The sequence below is a fragment of the Narcine bancroftii genome, chromosome 10, assembly GCF_036971445.1.
Source record: "Narcine bancroftii isolate sNarBan1 chromosome 10, sNarBan1.hap1, whole genome shotgun sequence".
Lineage (NCBI taxonomy): Eukaryota > Metazoa > Chordata > Chondrichthyes > Torpediniformes > Narcinidae > Narcine > Narcine bancroftii.
The window spans coordinates 64,345,282-64,362,623 of record NC_091478.1 but is presented as its reverse complement, the minus strand read 5'-3'; the positions used below and the strand labels follow the sequence as shown (position 1 = coordinate 64,362,623).

At 42.5% G+C, this 17,342-nt stretch overlaps 1 protein-coding gene across 1 annotated transcript in view; it reads left to right on the top strand.

Moving 5' to 3' along the window:
- The first annotated feature begins 1,984 nt into the window (after positions 1-1,984).
- Positions 1,985-17,342, top strand: part of kifc3 (kinesin family member C3) — a 58,688-nt gene continuing 43,330 nt past the window's right edge. The window contains exons 1-2 of the mRNA XM_069901108.1: positions 1,985-2,098; positions 4,798-5,086. The gene's annotated coding sequence lies outside the window, so the exon portion shown is untranslated. The remainder of the gene's footprint in view (positions 2,099-4,797; positions 5,087-17,342) is intronic.

The window sequence follows — 17,342 nt, the reverse complement described above, 5'->3', positions numbered from 1 at the left end:
GTTCAACTCAAGTCACCTTTATTTATCATTTATACCATGCTCGCACAGTAAAGACGACATAGCATTTCTCCAGGACCATGGAGCAGATTTACATAAATATAGGATAGAATAGAAGTTAAACATTAAAATATTAAGATGTATACAGTAAAAGTCCACTGTACAATATCCACATATGCTCTAGGCATGATAGCTTTGGGGGAAAAATACTGTTTCCCTATCTGGACTTTAGAGCCCGAGTGCTACGGTACCTCCTATCAGATGCAAAAGGGAGAACAGTTTACTTGAGAGCCGTGGGGAGTCCTTCACAATGTTTATTGCTTTTCACCTGCATCGAGTGTTGTAGATGTCCCTCATGGTAGGAAGAGAGTCCCCAGTGATCTTTTCCACTGACTTCACTATCCTCTGCAGAGTCTTGCAGTCCGAGGTGGTACAGCTTCCAAACCCAGGCGGTGATGCAGTGGCACAGGATGCTCTGAATAATGAAAACCCCGTCATAAGATGATAGTTGGGGTCCAAACAAAAATCGTATCGCAAAAAAATGAGGTCACACTAAATCGGGGTTTCGCTACTTTGTACAATAGATACACACATCGTTCGCAGCGGCACACGCCCTGCTCCCCCAGTTTGCAGAAGCGCTCCCCACCCCCTGAATCGCAGCGGCCAATTTGCAGCAACACACACCACCCCCCTTCATCAATGCGATTAGTTCCCCTCCAAGATAAGCATGACTGCACCTACCTAAATCATTTAGACATTCCACTTCTAAACATCTGCTGCGCCACAGGGTGGCCGTCCTTGGTACTGGATCTTTTAAAATGGGCTCATTTAACGTCCCATCTCAAAGAATGGAACATGGACGTTAAGGGGTCCAATGACTCAACGTGTTATATCTGAATTCGTGTTAAATCAGGGTGTGTTAATTTGGGGTTCCACTGTACATCCTCTGTAGAATGTATTCAGTGTATTTCTTCAGTGGTGCTGGTTCCTTCTTGGAACTGTTTCTGATGACATTCTAAGAGGGTCTGTAATGGATCAAGATCACCCTAAATACCATCCTAGGGCTTTGAGGATGAGCACTGAATACAGCTGTGCCCACATTTTGTTTGAATGGTTTTTTTTTAAAAAGTGAGTTAGAAAGATGGTCAGTAACTGGACCTTGGTTTTATTGAGCTGATAAATATGGAGAGAGTGGTGGGGAGATTAAAGTCTTGGTTGAAAATTTTTATGGTGGTGGGAGTTGTCGGTGTGGGAGAAGTGAGCTGCATGGAGAGCTTCCTCAGGAGTTTCCATGTTTCATGTCAAGGTTATCCATGCGACATCCTGCATTCGTTAACTGCCCACTCCATCTTGCTTCTCGGCCACAGTCCAAATCTGAACCAGGCCACCTGTAACCTGGCTGAAATCGTTGACCCTGAGCCAGGCTTCTTATCAAAATTGGCACCTCAAAGGTATGGTCTGTCATTACTTGTCTCAATCACCCCTGCTGCTAATCCCTAATCCCTTCCTTTGTTACTTAAGACTTGACTATTCCACTGGTCTCCCTGGCTCGTCTCTCTTCCAGACCTTCATCGTGTCCATACTCTGACCTGAATGTATCCTATGCTTGCTGACCTCCCTAAGGACTGGTTTAGCAGTGCCTTGATGCTAAAATTCTCACCCATTTCCAATGTAAGCAATTGGGTTCAGAGACATGTTGAATCCATGGGGTAGTTTATGCATTGGCAGGGCAGTTGTGGTGACTCAGCCTGTGACACTTGAAGCTCATCTTTCTGATTTCAGGGAACAGGCTGAAGTTCTGGATGGTGATCCTTTCACAGCAAAGCAGGGATCATTGCTCCACCTCATTCCTTTAGGCATTGTGGAAACAAGGCCATTCATTGGAAAGTAAGCATCTGTAGGAGTGGACAAAACTGGTGGAGCTGCATTTTTGACGTGGTTAACAGAATTGGGTGTGTCGAGGACACTTATTTTGAATTAGGGGAAGTTTTTGTTTCTTTAGATGAACAGAACATGGTATGGAAGTGCTACATTTGGAGATACTGTAATGGCAAATATATTTGGATTTGTCAGTGCTTCATAGGAACAGAGAGACTAATAGGTAAAACCCATGAGGTCTGTCTTAGTTTGAGAGTACTGTGCATCTATTATGTGCTTCTCCTTGCCCACAACCTCTTTTGTAATTTGCTGCTGTCTTTTCTCTCCTGGGTTTGATAGTGTGTAATGATGGATTTGAGTGTACATGAAACATACCTCAGGAGAAGGGCTCTGCTTAGCGATGCAAGTCTGAGCCCTGGGGTACATTTTCATCTGTGGTATCATTTGGAAAGAGCTTTTGTTAGTTGTTTGCTGGTTACCTCTGTGAATTTACCGTCATTTATGGTTTTTTTCATTCCTCCCTCCCCCCCCCCCACTTCCACTGACTTTGCTCCACCCTTTGCTCAGGTATCTGCTCAGCTAGATATAAATGGATAGCATGAGTCTGAATCTGGTTTTGGAAAATTTGCATCTCTCTGTAGACCGAAAGAGGTGTGGGAAAGTTAACATCTCACTTTTATAACATGACAACTCTTTTTTTTTGGTACGAGCCATACCAGTCTGTGTGAGGTCAACGTGTTTCAGATCTCCAGTACTTGTGGGAAGATTGGAAACACCAATGCAAATTGTTTCTGAGGGTCTTAATTTTGTAGCTGATGAAGCAGTTTGATGGAACTGTTCAGTCTGCATGTCAGTTTTGTACCGTATTTTTAAATTAAAAAAATTACAAGGTAGAAGCAGATTCTGCCCATTGAAACCTATGATGCCCAATTACACCCAATTAATCTACAACCCCTTGTGCTTTGGAGAATAGGAAAAAACTGAGGCACCCAGAGGAAACCCACACATGAAATTTGAACCTGGCCCACTAATTCTGTAATAGCATTGAGCTGCCCGCAATGCTCAGAATAAGGTTATTGTCTTAGATGAGAATTAAATGCTGGTATGACCAGTGATCGTTAATTTTGCATCCAATTGTCAGATTCTCATTACAAAGTGGTTAGCAGGACAATTGGGTCATTTGGCAAGATGGTGAAGGACAATTGGGATACTCAGGCCAACTTAGACTGGTCAATGGAACATGGTTTGTGTTATTGTGTTGAGTCTTCTGACAAAATCCAAATTTCTAAACAAAGCCATGAGATAAAAGGGAGCTTGTTTATGAAATTCTTCAAGAGAAGAGTACAGACAGAAGTGAATATTGTTTTCTTCAAAGTGCAAGAAACAGTGATGACCTCGAGGTTTGGTCATTGTTATTTCTGAAGCACGTTAATGAGCCAAACTCTAGCTTTTTAATCATTCTCTCAAAGTTTAAGTTTGACACAAATATTGCATGTGATGGAAAGTTGATGTTGATGAGAGTTTACTATTATATGCTTAAGTACAAAGTACAGATGTATTAAAATTCTTGCTACAGCTAAATTGGTATCTATGATACACCAAATAAAATGGTATAAATTAAAGTATGTACGGTATAGTAAAACCCCTGTTATCTGGAATTCAAGCAACCAGCAAAATAATCAAGGAAAACAAGTCAGTTAAAAAAAAATGGAAGCTTAAAATTGGAGTGCTTTGCTGTTAGTTTGCCAATTCATGCAGCACGCAACTGGAAAACTCACTTTTCTGACAATCACAAATGGCAATGAGGAAGTGTACAGGAGGGAGATAGAGCAGCTCTTTGAGTGGTGTCACATTAACAACCTTGTGTTCAACATTAACAAAACCAAGGAGATGATTGTGGACTTCAGGAGGGAGTCAGGGGAACACGACCCAGTCCTCATCGAGGGCTCAGTAGTGGAGAGGGTCAAGAACAAATTCCTGAGTGTCAACATCTTCGAGGATCTGTCCTGGAGCCTCCACATTGATGCAGCAATGAAGAAGACTCACCAGTGACTACTTTGTGAGGTGCTTGAGGAGATTCGGTACGTTACCAAAGACTCACGAAAACTACTATGGAGAGTATCCTGGCTGGTTGCATCACTCTCTGGTATGGAGATGCCAAATCTCAGGACAAGGAAAATCTTCAAAGGGTGGTTAACTTGGCCTGCGACATCACAGGTATCAGACTTCACTCCGCTCAATCGAGGACATCTACATGAGGCAGTGTCTTAAAAAAGCAGCCTCTATCCTCAAAGACCCCTCACTACACAGGCCACGTCCTCTTCACTCTACTACCATCGAGAAGGTGGTACAGGAGCATAAAGATGGGCACTCAGCAGCACAAGGACAGCTTCTTCCCCACTGCCATCAGATTCCTGAATGAATAATGATCCAAATGTCTTAGTTTTCGTGCCCTACTATTTAAATTTTTTATATTATTGTTGCAAAATGGTTCATAATACAAATGCTTGCACTACAATGCTACTGCAACCTACCGAATATTGTGACTTGTTCATGACAATTTCTGATTCTGAACTACCAATTCCCTTAGGTGCCGGATACCAGAGGTTTTACTCTATATATTATAAGGACAGCCCGAGAGGATGGATGCAAAGTGCAGTGTTGAAATGGCAAGGCAGGAAGAGAGTGAGAGAGTAGGGAAGATGGGGGTAGAAAGTGGAGATGGCCTTCTCGGCTTGAGTTGGTAAATGTTAGGCATTCCCCAAATGACACAAAGAATCCATTGGAAGATTTGTATTTTTAAACAGGGTCCAATATTGCATTGGAGCAAAGCACCCTGGTCTTGGAATTGTAGGAGAATTGAGGTAGAAGGAGTGTTCAGATGTGGAATATGTTTACAAGTCACTTTTTTTTCCACATTAGGTGATCTAAACATGGCACAATGGAGATCACTCGCAATCACCGGAGTCTTGCAGGCTTGACTTTCCTCATGTGCTGTGTATGAAAGAGCCATTAAAGATATCCACTAGTCCATTATATGTGCAACGGTGTTTCTATTGAATTAGGTCTTGGAGGATTCTTCCAGTGAAGACCTATGAATGAGTGAGATCTGTGATTCTCTTCCATCTGCACCTTCCCGTCCATGCCAGGACAGGAACATTTGGATTGGAAGGGTTGCATTCCGGAGGAAGATTTGCTCCACAGCGTGAAGGTGGGTGGTGAGCAACTGAATTTTGTCTATGCACCCAGAACTGTTTAACGGGAGGTCACTTAATAACCATGTGTGCAAATATTTGCCATGTAATGTATTTGTTGCACAATGGGTGGTGCTGGAAGAGTGAAAGGACTGGATTGTAATGACTGGATGAAAATGACCATGGTCTTGTGTGTCACATGGATGGTTTTTGTAAAGGTGGATATTGAGTGTACCTTTGTCATAATGATGGTTAACTCTCCTCCCTCTTCCCTCCTTTGTGCAATCAGCAGTCACTTTAAACCCAATGCCTATTCCATTTCTGACAATGGACAAGGCTCTTTCCACAGCTTTTTGCTAATTAGAGGTTGTAATGAGGTCGCCATGGCTACAGCTAGGTTATCTTTCTTCTTTGGCTTGGCTTCGCGGACGAAGATTTATGGAGGGGTAATGTCCACGTCAGCTGCAGGCTCGTTGGTGACTGACAAGTCCGATGCGGGACAGGCAGACACGGTTGCAGCGGTTGGAAGGGAAAATTGGTTGGTTGGGGTTGGGTGTTGGGTTTTTCCTCCTTTGTCTTTTGTCAGTGAGGTGAGGTTGCTAGGTTATAACTCTTGGTTAAAGCCCTAAGGCTGCAGCTCGAATCCACAGGAGAAGAAAGGCACACACACCAGTAGAATGTATTCGACACTGAATTTGTTCAGTGTCAGTTCTGCCTTTTATAGTCAGCTTGGCCCCATCACCACCAGGGCGTGGCTTGAGCGGGCCGGTTACCGATTGGTTACCTTGGATGTCTTGGGCCTCCTGTGATCCACTGGTGGTGATTGACCAGTTTCATCGCTCTACCAGCAGCCTTTGGAAACGGGCGTTTCAGCCTGCACGATGCTTTGCCGGTCGCCGCATTTGACAGCCATTTCCCGTGTCAACCTGAGGTGTGGGCCACAGGCCGCTCGCTACATGACCCCTCCACCCCCAGAACTGGTGATCAGACACTGTTTTTAGGAGGCTGACCCTTGCGCCATGGGGTTGGGTGAGTGATGGGCTGGTAAAAGTCCAAGTTGGCTGATTTCAACCAGTTGAGTGTGAAAGTCTCTTCCTTGCCGCCAATGTCCAAAACACAAGTGGAGCCGTTGTGTCTGATGACACAGTACAGACCCTCATAAGGCCGCTGTAGAGGTGGCCGGCGAGCCTCGTGCTGAACAAGCATGTATTTACAGTCAGTAAAGTTCTTTGGGATAAAAGTGCAGGGTTGGCTGTGGGGGTCTAGCCACTCACAAAGTCAGGACAATGTGGTCGCCGGGGGCTCCCCAAAGTCCTCAGGGGTCATTACGAATTTGCCTGGTATAACTAGGGGTGCGCTGTAGACTAACTCGGCAGAGGGTGCCTGGAGGTCCTCCTTGGGTGCGGTGTGGATGCCTAAAAGGACCCAAGGGAGTTTGTTAGCCCAGTTACTTCCAGTAAGCCATGCCATTACGGCTGCCTTAAGGTGTCTGTAGAACCTCTCCACCAACATATTGGCCTGTGGGTCATATGCCATGGTGTGGTGGAGTTGGGTCCCCAGGACATGGGTTAAGGCAGTCCACAGATGAGAAGTGATTTGGGCGCCTGTCTGATGTAAGGTGTTTGGGGACCCTGAAATGCGCTACCCAAGTGTTGAGTAAACCCCTTGCGCATGCTTCTGTGAAAGCCTCTGATAGTGGCACCGCCTCTGGTCATCCGGTCAACCATTGTGAGAAGGTAACATGCACCTCTGGATACAGGTAGGGGCCCCACAATGTCGATGTGCATGTGGCTGAAGCGGCGACCTGCTGGCTCAAATGTCTGTGGTGGAGCTTTGATATGAGTCTGGATTTTGGATGACTGGCACTGAGTACAAGTCCTGGCCCACAGGGTGACCTCTGTACAGAGGCCGTGCCAGACATGCCTGTTCGCCACCATTTTGATTGTAGTCCTGATGACGGGGTGAGCCAAGTTATGGACCGATTCAAAAATCTGCCTCTTCTATGCAGCCAGAATGGCAGGGCGAGGTTTACCCATCGAGGTGTCACAGAGCAGCATGCGATTGCCGGGTGGGGGGGGGGGGTGCAATCCTCCAGTTGTAAGCTGGTGAGCGCTGTCCTTTATGCCAAATTTCAGGGTCTGCTTGCTGCGCATCCACCAGGGCTGTATAGTCGATGCCAGGGGTAGGGCTGTGCACTGCCAAGAGAGCCGGGTGGGATAGGGCATCGGCCACTATAATGGATTTGCTGGCTGTGTTCAATGTCCGTTGTAAATTCAGAAATGTAGGACACTGTTGCCTAGCTGACCACGGATCTGACACCTTAGTGAAGGGGAAGGTAAGGGGTTTGTAGTCCGTGTAAATTTTGAATTTCCTGCCCTCCATGAAATAACAAAAGTGCCAAATTGCCAGGTATAAGGCTAACAGATCTCTATCAAAGGCACTGTACTTGAGCTCTGGTGGCCTGAGGTGTTTACTGAAAAAGGCCAGTGGTTCCCATTGTCCATTCACCAGTTGCTCAAGTACACTCCTCGACCACTGTGCTGGAGAGGGGTCTGTCGTGAGGGTGGTTGGGAGCATCTGTCCACAGGTGCACAAGGAGGGTGGCATTGGATAGGGCGTTTTTGGTGGCCTGGAAGGCCTTGGTCGCCTCCTGAGTCCATTACTGGGTCCTGCCATGAAGGGAAAGAGTGGGCTTGTGATGCGGAGCTGCTGCAGGTATGAAGAGGTGATAAAAGTTGACCGTTCCTGCAAACTCTTGTAGTCCCTTCACCATCGATGACATGGGGAAAGAGCGAATAGCATCCACCTTAATGGGTAAAGGTCTGGCTCCATGTTGATCGATATGATGGTCCAGGAAGTCAACAGTCTCTCCGCCAAACTGGCACTTGGCCGGGTTGATGGTTAGGCCGAAATCACTCAGCCTGGAGAATAATTATTTTAACTGGTGTGGCTGGCGATTAAAATCCCGTTGAGGTAGACAAAAGCAAACTGCAGATCCAGACCCACTGTATCCATCAGCCTCTGGAAAGTCTGAGCCACATTTTTTTTTAAACCCAAAGGGCATGTGGAGAAATATAAACAATCCAAAGGGGGTTATGATCGCTGTTTTTGGGATGTCTTCAGGGTGTACCGGGATCTGGTGATGGCCCCTGATGAGGTCCACCTTTGAGAATTTCTGTGCCCCTTGCAGATTAGCGGTGAAGTCGTGGATATGGGGCATGAGATATCTGTCCAGTACGGTGGCCTTGTTGAGGTGGCGATAGTCATCATACGTCCTCCAATCACCTGCTGCCTTGGGGACCATTTGGAGAGGGGAGGCCCAAGGACTATCAGAGCGCCGCATAATACCGAGTTCCTCCATCTTTTTGAACTCCTCCCTGGCTAGGTTGAGTTTCCCGAGGGGAGATCCCACGACCTGGCATTGGAGGGGAGGGCCTTTGTAATGATTTGGTGCCTCACCCCATGTTTGGGTTCTGCCGAATGGAAGAGAAGCGTGGTGATGGAGGGAAATTCTGCTAGTACCTGAGTGAATTAGTTGTCAGCAGTACTCATCGAGTGCAGGTGGGGCTGGTGAGTTCAGTGCCCTTGAACGAGAGTGACTAAAATGTCCAGGTGTGTACCAGCCAGCACCCCTTCATATCCACCAGGAGTGAGTTGGCCTGCAGGAAATCTGCACCCAGTAATGGTTGTTGCACGGCTGCCACCGTAAACTTCCAAGTAAATTGTCTGCCCTCGAAGTGTAGGGGAGTGGTGCAGGTGCCGAATATTCGGATGTTGGAACCATTTGCCACTCTGTGCTCCCGGCCCACTTTGCCACAGCAGGCCTCCAGGCTGGTCAGGGGAATGGCGCTAAATGGCAAACTGCGCCTCAGCTTGCTGGAACTACACCCATAGTTGTGACTTCCAGAAGCTGGGCAGTTTCAACGCTACGGTGTTGATCGCAGGTTGCTCTTCCATCTTTGGGTCCAAAGCACACTGTAGTAGTCACTGTGGCTACAACTGGGTTATAGCTCTCGGTTATGTAGCTCAAATCCGCAGGAGAAGAAAGATGCAGACACCAGTAGTGTGTATTTGGCCCTGAGTTTATTCAGTGGCAGCGCTGCCTTTTATAGTCAGGTATGGCTTGACTGGGCCAGCTGCCGATTGGTTACCTCAGATGCCTGGGCCCTGATTAGGGCCCCCTGCGATCCACTGGCGGTGATTGACCAGTTTCACTGCTCTGCCGGTGGTCTATGGAAATGGGTGTTTCAGCCCACACGTGCTTTGCTAATCGCCGCGTTGGATGGTCATTTCCTGTGTTGGCCCGAGCGTGGGCTGCCTCATGATTAGAATCCAGCAGCAAGTGATCAGGTAAAGTTTAAAGTACTGGTGGCAAAAGAGGAAACTTGGAAGAACTCGGTGGATCAGGCAGCTTGTGTGGAGGGAAAGGAGTTGTCGACGTTTCAGGTCAAGATCCTGCATCTGGACTTAAATGCTGCTGGCTTGAGAGTTGGCTGCTTTGGATTTGAGGTTTGGATGAGCAGAGAGCATAGAGTGAAACAAGAAAGAGTTTCATTCAGTGACTTTGAGCATTTGAATTCCTGTTGCAACATGAATACCAAGTGTGTGACAGAGTTCCACACAGGCAGCACATTCCCGGGGACTGCGGCTTGATCACTCTGAAATGAGGCTGATGCATCTGTCAAATGAAGCTCCAGATGCTGAATTAAATACACAAAAAGTGCTGGAGACAAGTCTATTGTCATCTGATTGCACAAGTACATGACGAAACAGCATTCCCTGGTCCTTGGTGCAGAACATGCAGGCATAACACACATGCAAACAATACATATGCAGGACAAGTATTCATATATACAAATAAATATAATTTTGTAATGTGAGAGTCTCGGATGGTCAGTGTGAGCAGTTCCTCTGGTTGTTCAGCATTTTCACTACCCATGGGAAGAAGCTGTTCCTCAGCCTGGTGGTGCTGGCTCTGATATTCTTGTATCTCTTTCCCGATAGGAGCAGCTGAAAGATGCTGTATGCGTGGTGGTAGGGGCCATTAATGATTTTGTGTGACCTCGTCAGACAACAATTCCAGTAGATCATGTTGATTGGGGGGGGGGGTGGGGGGAAGGAGACTCCAGTGATCCTCTCTGCTGCTCTTGTAGTCCAGTGGATTGACCTCTGATCAATTTCTCTGCTGCAACCATATCACACTGTGATGCAGCTGGCCAGGATGCTCTCAATAGAGCTCCTATAGAAGGTTGACATGATGATGGTCAGTAGGTTTGCCCACTTCAGTCTTGTCAGGAAGTGCAGTCATTGTTGTGCCTCCCTGACAAGTGAGGAGATGCTGTGTGGCCACGATAGGTCGCTAGTTAAGTGGACTCCAAGGAACTTGGTGCTCTCCACTACAGAATCATTGATATGAAGTGGAGGGTGGTCATTTCAGGTCCACCTGAAGTCCACGATCATCTCCTTCATCTTGTCCATATTGTTATACTCGCACCATATCACGAGATTTTCTACCTCTTCTCTATAGTCTGACTTGTCATTGTTGCTGATGGTGCTCAGTACTGTTGTGTCATCTCCAAACTTCATGACACTGTTGGAGCTGGATCTAGCTTTGTCATGGTGGGTCAGTAGTGTGAATAGGAGCAGGCTAAGCACACAGCCCTAAGCACACTCAGGAGGTGCCACAGCATCTCTAAGAGGGAAAGATATAACAAGGAGTCCCCATCACCTAGAAGAAGAGTTCAGGTTGTATATCTTTGCCTCCATGGGGCACTATGGGACCAGCTGAGATTCTACAGCACTTGTGTATGTTTACTACAATCACAGCATCTGCAGACTTTCTTGTTTCACAGATGCTGAATTACCCATTGCACAATCAAAACTAAGCAGTGAAGACCAGGTTGCCATTTCTGCTTGTCACTTGAGTAGCCCGTGAATGTTACATCCTCCAGGTCAGTTTGTGATCCTTCGACTCCTGGCTTTCATCTCGATCATAGAGTGCAGGTGGTTCTATGTCATATCCTTGTTCCTCACCATCTCATGCCACTGACTGTGCATGGACCAGGTCAGACCTGACTGTGGGGATGGATTTGCAGTCAGTTTAATATTTGGCAATTGATGCCCAATTGCTTTATGCAGTAGGAAATGTGGATGCTTGTGTGATGTCTGGTGTCCAGAAGGAGGCACAGCAGAGCCCAAGCGCTCTGCTATTTCATAGAACAGATGACCTCAAACCCCCCCTTCCCCCAAAAATAATGTTACAGGGAGGGATGGTTGCTTTTCCAGAAACTGTTCCTTATCATGACCTTCCATATCTTAAGTGTCTGTTTACTTTTTTAAAACATAAGTTTCATGGGAGCAAAATTTTATTCCATGTGACAAATTTTTGCCTAGCGATTTGTGAATTTTGTACAAGGCCAAATGCCATTACCTGGACAGTTGTAAGGAGGGGGTAAATCAGATGAATGATCCCAGTGTTGAACTTCAAGTGGTTTTTTCTGGAATCCTGTTGGAAATGGTTGCTAAAATTTTACTTGACTCCTAATAGTCCATTGCTGTTCCCTCCCTTCCTGCCACCAGTCTGAATCGATGTTGTTAATACAGCCTTCACCTGGCAGATTTTCAGTGGCAGGGGATCATTTGGATGCTTGGTTGGTGGAGCAGGTCTCCATTGCTTGATGTGGTTCTTGTGGATCTTGTGATGAATGGTGTTCTGTGGGAAGGCGATGTGTTGTTAGTAAGATGCAGCGTTTGAAGAAATCCACTTGGTCTCTGTTGTCGCATTGTTATCAGAAACAGATGTTTGTTCTGTACCCATACCTGGATTTGTTCTGCTTATCGGTGCAATGGGCGAAGCTGTTTGTGCTTCCCAGTTAATCTGAGGCCAGACAGCAGAACTGAAAAGGAAGGGAAATGGAGCAGAGACATTGGGAGAGGAACGCCAAAATCTGCACATGCTAAGATTATAGTAAAACACACAGAAAAACTGGAGGACTTGACTGGACTTGCAGCGTCCATAGAAGGTAAAGATGTTTTGGGCCTGAGCTCTTCACAAAGGATGTTGGGGAAGGGTAAAGAAGAGTGGAAAAAATTGGCAGGCAAAATGAACATTAATCAAATAATGATGGAAATGGACAAAAAAATAGATGGTGGTTCAAAAACACTGAGCACACAAGAGAAAAGTCAACTCCAGTGGTTAAGGTGAAATCCTTCCTGACTTTGTGTTTAAAATATAGAGTAAGCTGGTACTAAGCATTGGCATAAATTCTTCCAGCATTTTATATTTCTGCTCAATTCCTCTGTTGAACCACTTATTTTACCAATTGATTGATTTTTAAAAAATTTTAAAATGATTTTTCACTTTCTCCATTTGTGCTGCTCTCAGTAATGTTTTTTAGACTGCAATGTCGGGAAAATTGCTGAAAAAATTAACGTAATTACTGCCTGGGAAAATTGCTGAAAAAGTTAACATAATTACTGCCCGGAGCCTTTTTAAACTGCAAGTACCTGAGTGCAGCAGTTCTGGTGGTTGGACGTGCAGTCGAGTGGATGACCGTCAACAAATTTTTCTAGTACGATCTACACTACAGGCTTCCTCCAAAAAGTTGTTGGGGTCCTGCAGGATAAATCACAGTGCAAGAATTGACTCAAAATTCCTTTTTAGGCTGCCTGTGGAGCGTCAAAATTCCTTGATTGTGTTGTTACATGCCTGCAGTCTAAAAACTATAAGTGACTCTTTTTCTCAACCAGTGACAAATGAGTTTCCAAGCTGTTGGTTTAACAAACTGCAGTGGGTTCCAAACTTTTGTTCTCTGCTAACTTTGGTCACACCCACTCATTCTCAACAAGAGCGAAAGATAAAAGTGAGAGGACTCCAGATAAGTAAAAGGGAAGAAAGTAATACAATGTTGGTAAACTCGGGTCAAATAATGGACCTCGGTTATGTATTTTTACCTTTGCTATATAAATCACACTGCTTGACCTGCTGAGCTTACCAGCATTGTGTTTTTACTTCAACTACGGTGTCTATAGATTTTTGATTTTTTTTCCTTCCATCAGGGAAGAAAGGGTAAGTGATAAGTAGAGGTGAACTGAAGGATTAAAAGAGGAGGAAAATAGAAAACAAGTAAAACCAGGGGATTATTTGTCAAAGGAGGGGAGAGTGGGTGTTTCATTGCAATTGCAAGAGCAAAGGAAACTGAAGGTCAAGGAAGGAACAGGAAATTCGGGGGGGGGGGGGCGGGGGGGGGAGGGGTGAAAGTGAGAGGGAGAGATCAGAACTTTAAAAGGAATTGGCAAAACACTGAGATTTGGGCAGATCTGCCTTCTATGCAGACACTGATAGAAAGTAGTTAGTGTCAACTTTACCAATTGACCTGGTAGGAGTAGGCACTGACAAGTACTTGCTTTTTATGATCATCTATAAAACTCCCCACCCACATGCACCTCCCACCCTTAAATTTGGCCCAACTACAAAGGAAAGGTCTGTTCCTTTATTGTCACATAGGCAAAATTTGCTTTCCTTTGTTTGCCCTGTAAAGCCACACAAGAAGACACTACCAGTCCAACAGCCCACCAGCCATCTTCTGGGGGTATATTCAAGCCTGGGTGTCCTTAGAGCAGCAATATGCAGTGTTCACAGGAGCCATGGAGACGTTCTGGGATCATTGGGTGCTGCAGGGAGTACACTGCATCCTCAATAGGGACGGCAAGAGCTGCTAGAGGAACTCAGCCGATCTCCTTGTGGAAGGGCTGAAATGTTGGTAATAGGTCCTATAGATGCTTCAGGACCAGCCAGGCTGATTTCCTCCAACATCTGTGTTTTTACTACAGTTGCAGCATCTGCAGACTTTCGTGTTTCCCTACAGGCAGTTAAAACCTGTTCAGGGCTATCGGGAGAAGTCTAAGATGGCAATCCAAGTGACTAATATGATGGCAGATTTGAATTTAATTGATATTTGGCGAAGAGTTAATCCTACAGAGAAAGATTTTTCTTTTTATTCCTCGTGACATAATTCTTTTTCTAGAATTGATTATTTTTTAATATCAGCACATTTGCAGGATAGGGTTACATCTGTGGAGTATAAGGCTAGATTGGTTTCGGATCATTCACTATTATTATTAGAATATTTGAGTTCACAAGATGTTCAGAAAGCTTCAAGATGGAGATTTAATACTATGCTATTGCAAAAACCAGAATTTATTAGTTTTTTAAAACAGCAAATTGAAATTTTTATTGGTATTAACTGTAATTCTGTTTCTAGTCATTTTGTTTTATGGGATGCAATGAAAGCTTTTTTGCGAGGCCAAATTATCAGTTATGCCTCTAAAGTAAAGAAGGAGAGAATTAAAGAGATTGAAGACTTAGAAAAAAAGATAACTGCTACTGAAAAAGAATTTCAAAAACATGCTACCGAAACGCAAAAGAATCAGTTAACTAATTTAAAATTTAAATATAATGAACTACAAACATATCGGTTTGAATGTTTAATGAATCGAACTAAGCATAAGTTTTATGAATGGGGTGAGAAAGCTCATAAAGTTTTGTCATGGCAATTAAAAAAAGGAACAATTATCTAGGATTATACTAGCGATTAGAAAGAAATCAGGTATTATTTTTAATAAAAAGGAGATTAATGAGGAATTTTGTAATTTCTATAAACAATTGTATACTTTAGAATGTAAAGATGTAACTGGAGATGCAATAGATTCTTTCTTGAAAAATATTAACTTGCCACAATTGAATCAAGAAGACAGACAAGAGTTAGATAAACCTTTTACAGAAGATGAAATAGAAAGGGCAATAAGAGACATGCCGAATGGAAAAGCACCTGGTGAAGATGGGTTTTCTATAGAGTTTTATAAAGTTTTTTTATGCTGATGTATCTTCTATTTATAAGGATGTATTACAACAAACTTACAATACTTTTCAATTACCTGAGTCTTGTTCTAACGCAATAATTACGGTTATACCAAAAAAAAATAAAGACCCTTTACAGGTTTCTTCTTATAGACCAATATCGTTGTTAAATGTAGATTATAAAACTGTAGCTAAAATTATGGCTAATAGATTAGCTCAATATCTGCCTAAAATTATACATGGTGATCAAACGGGATTTATAAAAAATAGGTATGCATTAGATAATATTTTACGGTTAATAACCTTGATAAATAAATCTAAATTTCGGTTGAATTATCCAATAGTGGTTTCATTGGATGCAGAAAAGGCTTTTGACAGAGTGGAATGGAAGTTTCTGTTCAAAGTACTTGAGAAATTTTGTTTTGGTTCTTCATTTATTGGGTTGATAAAGGCTTTATATAATAGCCCGAAGGCTAGAATTGCTGTTAATGGCCAAATTTCAGAATCTTTTAGTTTGACAAGATCTACTAGACAAGGATGTCCATTGTCACCTGATTTATTTGCTATAGTTATTGAACCTTTAGCACAATTAATACGTCAAAATGAAAATGTTAAAGGTATGAGAGTTCTGAATGAGGAATACAAGATTAATTTATTTGCTGATGATGTTTTATTATATTTGGTGGATCTGGATATTTCTTTACCTGCAATTCAAGAATGTTTAGAAATTTATGGCCAATTATCTGGTTACAAAGTAAATTGGGCTAAAAGTGAAATTTTGCCAATTTGTAAAGATGATTATTCAGTATATAAAAATATTACAAATTTGAAGTGGACTACACAAATTAAATATTTAGGAATTAATGTTAATACGGAATTTCAAGAATTATATTCAATTAATTATTTTCCTTTAATAAAAAGGATTAAATTAGATTTGATTAGGTGAAGGGATCTACCTTTGGGTTTACTAGGGAGGATTAATACCATAAAAATGAATATTTTTCCTAGAATACAATATTTGTTTCAATCAATTCCTTATTTTTAAAAAAAAAAAGTTTTTTTAAGGACTTACATAAAGCGATTAGAGAATTCTTATGGAAGGGAAAATTTCTGAGAGTAGCAATGAGAAAATTGATGTGGGATTTTCAATTTGGAGGTTTAAGATTACCGAATTTTCAGCATTATTATGAAGCAGCTCAATTCAAATTTCTTAGTGCATTAATGAATATGGACGACCCACCTAGTTGGGTAAAGATAGAAATGGCGGTTATCTTAGAAAAATTTCCTCATGAGTTTTTGTTTCGATGGAATAAAAATTTATTATGAGCTTATGATGTACCAATATTGAAACATTTATTGAATTTATGGACAAGTAAACTTAAAAAATTGGGACTTAAAAATATATATTCTGGAAGATTGCCATTATATAATAATCAACTTGTTCCTTTTACGGTCTCCAATGCCACTTTGAAACAATGGGAAAAGAAGGGAATAAAAAATTTATCTGATTGTTTTTCTGAGGGTTGTTTTTGTTCCTTTGACGAATTACAAAGGAAATATGGTATTAGTGCAAATTTTATATTTGTATATTATCAATTAAGATCTTTTGTAAAACAGTTATGTGGTTGACATATGATTTTATTGCCTGAATCTAGTTTTGAAGAATATGTACTTTCAATACCAAAAAAGGGATGTATATCTGATTTGTATTGTATTTTACAAGAAATTGACCTCATAGTACAAAAGACTGGGATAAAGATAAGTTGAAATGGGAAAAATATTTAGGACATAAAATAGCTGAAGATGCTTGGATGGAAATTTGTCAGAATAGTATTCGGAAATTAATTAATGCTAGACTAGCGATGATTAATTATAATTTTATTCATCAGCTATATTTAACGCCGGAGAAATTAAAAAAATTTGGTCTTAGTAAGTTGGATTCTTGTTTTCGATGTGATGAGACGGTCAATACTTTTCTGCATACTGTTTGGCTTTGAGATCGATTGCAACAGTTTGGGAAAGATATTCAATCTATTTTTAACAGTTTATATAATATTCATCTTGTATTAGATCCCGATATATTTTTATTAGGGAACATGCAATCATTAATTGATTTAGGTTTAGAGGATTATCAGATTTCATTTATCTATTTAGCTTTAGTCGTGCCTAAGAAATGTATAGCACTTACTTGGAAAGATAGAAATATACTAACTTTAGATAAGTGGTATTTGGAAATGAAATTTTGTTTGACTATGGAAAGGATATCTTTTTCAATTCAGGATAAGATGTCTTTTTATAAGTTAAAGTGGACTCCGTTTGCTAATTATATGCATTTAAGTTTGATTTAAATATATGTTTAAGCGTGATATTTTAGTATTGACAATTTTTTTTGTTGTTAGAATTTTTTTTAGGTT